Here is a 6,000-nt window from a genome sequence, read left to right on the forward strand (position 1 = left end):
CCACTTATATATCAAAAGCTATTTTGACCCTCCTCTACCCCCTTTGTGCTCTTAAAAGCATTAATTTATACAGAATTTAATATACGTTCTAATATGAAAGCCTAAGTTATAAACCTTAAGATACAAAAAAAATGTAAACATTCTTATTTAGCATTGATATTTTATTTTTATGATGAAAATGCAATGCAAAATATCAATTGGACCACTATTTTTTTAATGTAAATTTTCTTTAAGATTTCAATATTCATTACTTAACAATCTATTTTTTAAAAATTAACTTTAAATTTTACAGAAAAATAATATTTTGGCATTTACAAAAAAAATTGAAAGTAATACTTTTAGATAGACCAAAAATTTTAAAATCAATGTGTTTTTTAAATAAAAAACTATTTTTTTTCAAATTAGAAAATTCTATTGAGTAAACTATCTAAATATAAATAACAGAGTAGTTTTAAAAGCTTTAATAAGATTGATTAAAAAATTATAAAAAAATTATAGTCTTTTACGCAATTTTTTTCAAGAGTATTTTTTAGTTTAAAAGATAGCTTTTTTATTTTTTGGTTAATTAAGTTTAAATATTAATGAGGCAGATAAAATTTCGCACAATACAGTACACTCCCTTCTGCTCAGAAAACGCTTATTATTGGGCAAGTGGAAAGTTCTAAGCTAACCAGTTCTTTTAAATTTGAAAACAAACTGCTTTATAGTTTTAATAAAGACTTTTAAAAGCTTATTGTGTAAATAATAAAAAATTGTTAAAAACAAAAACATATATTTTTAGTCTTATTTTTGTGATTTTGATTCAAGCCTTCTATTAGGAACCTATTGAGCACATCAGTTTTGATTACTTAAATCTCATAAGTTACTTTGAACTTTCTTATGTGAAAAAAACATCTGATAGCCTAAATAAAAATATAAAAAACTATGTCAACTTAATAAGATATAAAAAACCTTTCCTATTCCCTTAGCTTTATTATAAGGGTAAGTAGAATTACAAACTATTTTGTTTATTTCCTTTAGCTTGGTTAAATTCTTAGTTTTACAGAGGCCTAGTTGATATTAATATATTTTAACTTAAAATTTCAAATTAGTAGTAATAGATCTTAAAGTGTTAGCCCACATATTAGTTATTATTGGTGATATTTAAATAAAAACTTGCTGAAGTGATAGGGTTTGACCAACTTTAAACAGTTATATATATCTTGAAAATTACAAAGCATGAAAGCATAATAGTAATATTTCAAAAATTTGTTATTTTATGACTTTTTTAAATATATAAATATTTATGGCTCAATAATATTTTTATTCTTTTATAATATATAAAATACCTATAAATAATTCAAACTGGATTTTATAATTAGAATAACTTAATATAGATAAACATAAAATTTTCTCAGGTAACTAATAAATAAAGCTTTGGTGGTTAAACTAAGACAAGAAAAACAACTTGTTAACTACCTAGCATGATGCTGCCCTAATATCAAACTGAAATTACATTATATTCACTAACAATTTTAACCTTAATTTTGGCCTAAAAATTTATGTTTAATGCCTAATATGTTTAGTCTAAATAGAATCTTTGTTTAAAACAAGTTTTAAAAATACACAAATTAAATTAAATTTATTTACTGTAATTTACTAAAAGTCAAATATTTAATTGCTTTTATTTTACAGATTTGTAGTGAACATAAAATATTGTATTATATAATTGATTTATATAATGAAATGAAAGCGATTAAATATTTAAGTTGTATGATAAACAAGCCTTATTTTATTATTTATGTATTTATAAAATGTCCTTTTTAGCTTTAACTGTGGTTAAAATAGACCTCAAATAAAATATAATTTAAGTTCAATGTTGGTGCTTAGGTAATTACCTAAAAGTTATGCATAAAAATCCGAACCCTGAAACACCGCAATATAGCTACACAAAACTAATTCAGTTTAAATATTACATACAAAGTTGTTATAAATAATTTTTTAAATGTATTGAAAATTCTACCATGTAAAGTTTTGTTTACTTTTTAACTTATTTGTACCTAGCTTGTGTATCTATAACAACTTTAATGGTGGCGATAGAGAGTATGTTTTAAGAACATTGAAAGTATGTAATATTAAGATTATTAGGTTAAACTGATAACTACCAATAACAAATTTTGTAAATGTTGTGTACGTAGAGCATTTATAATAGATTTCAACGCAAGGAGTTTTAACTTTAGCATTTTTTCAATGTTTATTTTAGAGTCAGTTGTTCTACTTAAGTATTTGTCGTTTTTGAGTAGATAAAAACCTTAACCCTTAAAAATCTGCAAGTAAAAATGTAGACGTATTTTTTTAGTTTAGTTTAATCAATAACCATGAGCAATATTTTTCGAATTCTTTTTAAACTATGTATTGTTTATCTATTTACAAAAAAGTTCTCAAAGGTATAGTCAAAAACCTGATACACGAAATAACATTTCTGTATATTATTAAAATAAAAAAAATATTAGTCAACTAAGACTATAAAATTTTACTAATATAAATATAACAACTAAACAAAAACAAAATTTCTTTGTTTTAAAACTTTTTTTTATTGACTTTTTAACAGTTGAACAAATTTGTCTTTAAATTTCAAGAAAAAAATTTTCAAAAGTATGTATAGAAAAACTTGTAAAGGTAAATGAAAAGGCTTTGTTACCATATTCGGTTATAGAAGACATTTTAACCAAGCTTATATGGGAACGAGTAAATAAAGAATTTATAAAGTCGTACCGAATAATTTTTGTAATTGTCTTGGTAAAATAAGTAAAATATTTAAACAGTAGTATGAATTTTCTTAATTTTTGTTCAATAAATTTAATGTTCAGAATTAACTTATATACTTAAAAAAATACACTTAACCTAATTTTATTTTTAATGCACTTATAGTTGTATGTTGTTAATTAATATTTTTATATAGTCTTTAAACTGTGTTAACAAAATCTATTTATAGATATCTCCATTAAATATATAGACATATTTTTAACAACTAACTATAAATGATTTATTTAAAACTAATTATTTAAATGGTTTATAAACTAAATTTTAGAGTGCATTATTTTATGAGTTATTAAATATATGAGAATTAGTAATTAGAAAAAAATTACGTTTAAATGAAAAAAAAATCGTTAAAGAAAAGCAATCATAAAATAACTAACTTCAAAAGTTTATTTTTATTCAAATCGTCGATCACCTAAAATTTACAGTTAACCCAAACATCGTGAAGAAAATAAAATATTAAAAAACTATTTGAACACAGAAGTTAACATAGCTTATAAATATCTGTTAATTGTGTAATTCTCTCAATGAAGTTATCTGATTTGCGGTAAGTATTATTACGTCACAACATTTGTTTATGGTAGCTTGCTTAAACATAGTTTATACACAGTTTTATATTGGGATATGTGTATAGTTTATTTTGAACAGAATAAACTGTATTTTATTTTGTTAAAAACAACTTCTGTCTTGTAGCATAATTTAAAAAAGATATCGAAACTATTCTAGTAAAAGTCGTTCGTAGGCCGGATTTGCTTGAATATCTTTGCTTAAACAAAATATATTAATGTTCAAAATATAAGTTGTAATATAATAATAGTTTTGTATAAATTAAGTCAATGGTTAGCAACTTTTTATATGTCGCTGGTAAATTTATATAGAAAAGTATGCTTGCGGGCCGAACTTATTTCAAATAATTGAAGCAACCAATATAATTATACTAGTTTGAACCAAAGTTATAGCAAAATAAGTAAAAATAGATCTCCATTAATTATAAGTTATAAGGTTCAGCACCTGTCTTTAAGTTATTACCACAAATCTTTTTTAATTTGAAAAGATTTATGCTTTTCGGACGAAGTTTTAGTTCAAAAAGCGAACATTTTTTTTCCGAAAAAGCTTTATTTTTTTATTTTGTTTCCATAGTTTTTTTTACATATAAAAGAACGTAGCGAGCGTAGGACGATGTACAAAAAAAAAAAAAATATTATTTTAAACAAAGCTAATCAAGTTGAAATATTACTTATTTGTAAGAAATGTAAAAACATATACAGGGTTTGAGTGAAATATTATCTAAGTTTATTTTAAGGCTTAGGTTAAATGTGGACAACTTACGGCTCGTCAATGGAAATAAAATATTTTACTTTTAAAAATAAGCGTTTTATGAATACTTTGAAAGTCCATTTCATCTGTTTTTAGTCCCCATTTGTGCTTATTAATGTTAAATGACTATTTAGTTGCAATTCTTTATACAAGATGTTTTTATTGTATAAGTTTTCTAAAATACGAGTCTTGCTTAATTTTTGTTACTAGCTCGACCCACGAAAGACTTTGTTTATAAATCTAGACCGTCTAGTTTTAAATAGAATTAGCATTTTATACTATATATAAATTATTTTAAAGTTCTTAAATAACGAGTGCAATGTTTTTTGAAATTGTTTTAAAAAATTAAAAAGATTTTACTTATTTTATATAAAGTTTTTACATCTTTAATAAAACGTATAGTCGTTCCCAAAATGCTATTGTAAATATAAAGTATTTAGAAAAAGCTTATGTAGAAACTTTCAGTACAAAAATTAAAGAACATCTATATGAAGTAAAATATTTGTAAAAAGTCAAATAACAGTGTTTTAGTAACTTAGGTTTTAAAAGTATTATATGTAAGCTTATAAAATGATTAAAGCCAATAACAGTGGTTTAAAAAAGTACGCTTACAATAAGCTTTAGTGCTCACTAATTAGTAAAACGTTGACTATACAAAAAAATCTTATATTATTATGTAGACCAAACTATTTTAAGTAACATTATATTTCAGTACACTAAAATAACTAATTAATATAAAAAGATTATCTAAGCTTACAATGTAACTTGATAAGTACAAATTAAAAAAGTATTGTTTAAAAACGTAGCATTAATGGTGGTTACTATTTTAACTTATAAACTTTTACAGTAAACTTTATATAACTTTATTTTATAAAATTTCCATGTCAAACTAAAACTTTGTAAAAAGTTTTCTATGCACTTCTTTATATTAACAGAAAATATGTTTAACATAAGATATTTTAAATTTCATTCAATAATGTTTAAATCCACTTTTAAACCTTACTAACACCCTTGCTGTTTTCAAAATTAAACTAGTCGATAACTTTTCAATTACTACAATCTAACAGTTCTAAACTATTATACTAGCTATACTAGTAAAATAAATTATTAAAATAAAGTAGTTGTATTATCAATATTGCTCGCTCTGATTAAAAACACGGTAAAATTGTTCACTACTAGATATTTTTATGCTTAAAATTTCCGTAACTATTGAGGAAAACGGTATATATATAAAATAGAAAAGATTAGTTGTAAAACTTCTCTATGAAAGTTGTTAAAGCAGTATATATTTTCTATAAAATTGAAATGTTTACTATGTTTTTAACTATGATTGTTAATTGTCATTCTTTCAATTTAGCTGTATTTTTTTAACGAAAAATCGAAAACTTTGTACATTTCATTGAATTTTAAGCGGTTTAATTGAAACTATTTAACAACTTGAGTCATTTTATTATTAAATCCTTTTTCAAACTACATTCAATTGACTAAAACTAAATCTGCACGATCGAACCTATTATCTTGATTGTTCGTCTTTATTATTACGTCACAATGTATATTTTATCAGATAACACCGTTATAAAGTCGATCTTTGTGATTAGGTTAAGTTGAAAATGCAGAATTTTTAAAATGTTTAAAATATCTATTATTTACATTATTATAAATCTGAACGAGTAAGTTTAATAAAAAAACTAAACTTTAAATTTCTTAACGAAAATTTTTTTAAGGCTTGTAAGTTCTTGTTTTTTACTTTATTAAAAGTATCTAAAAAATTAAGACGCAAAGGTTTAAGTGATCAATGAGCAAGCTTTAAATATTACTTTACAGAATGAAAGCTACAAGTAAGCTTTAAAAATCAAACCTAAAGCGTAGAAGGTGTAAAAAAAA

Source organism: Thalia democratica, chromosome 9 (assembly GCF_965202585.1).
Source record: "Thalia democratica chromosome 9, ktThaDemo2.hap1.1, whole genome shotgun sequence".
In the NCBI taxonomy this organism is placed as follows: domain Eukaryota; kingdom Metazoa; phylum Chordata; class Thaliacea; order Salpida; family Salpidae; genus Thalia; species Thalia democratica.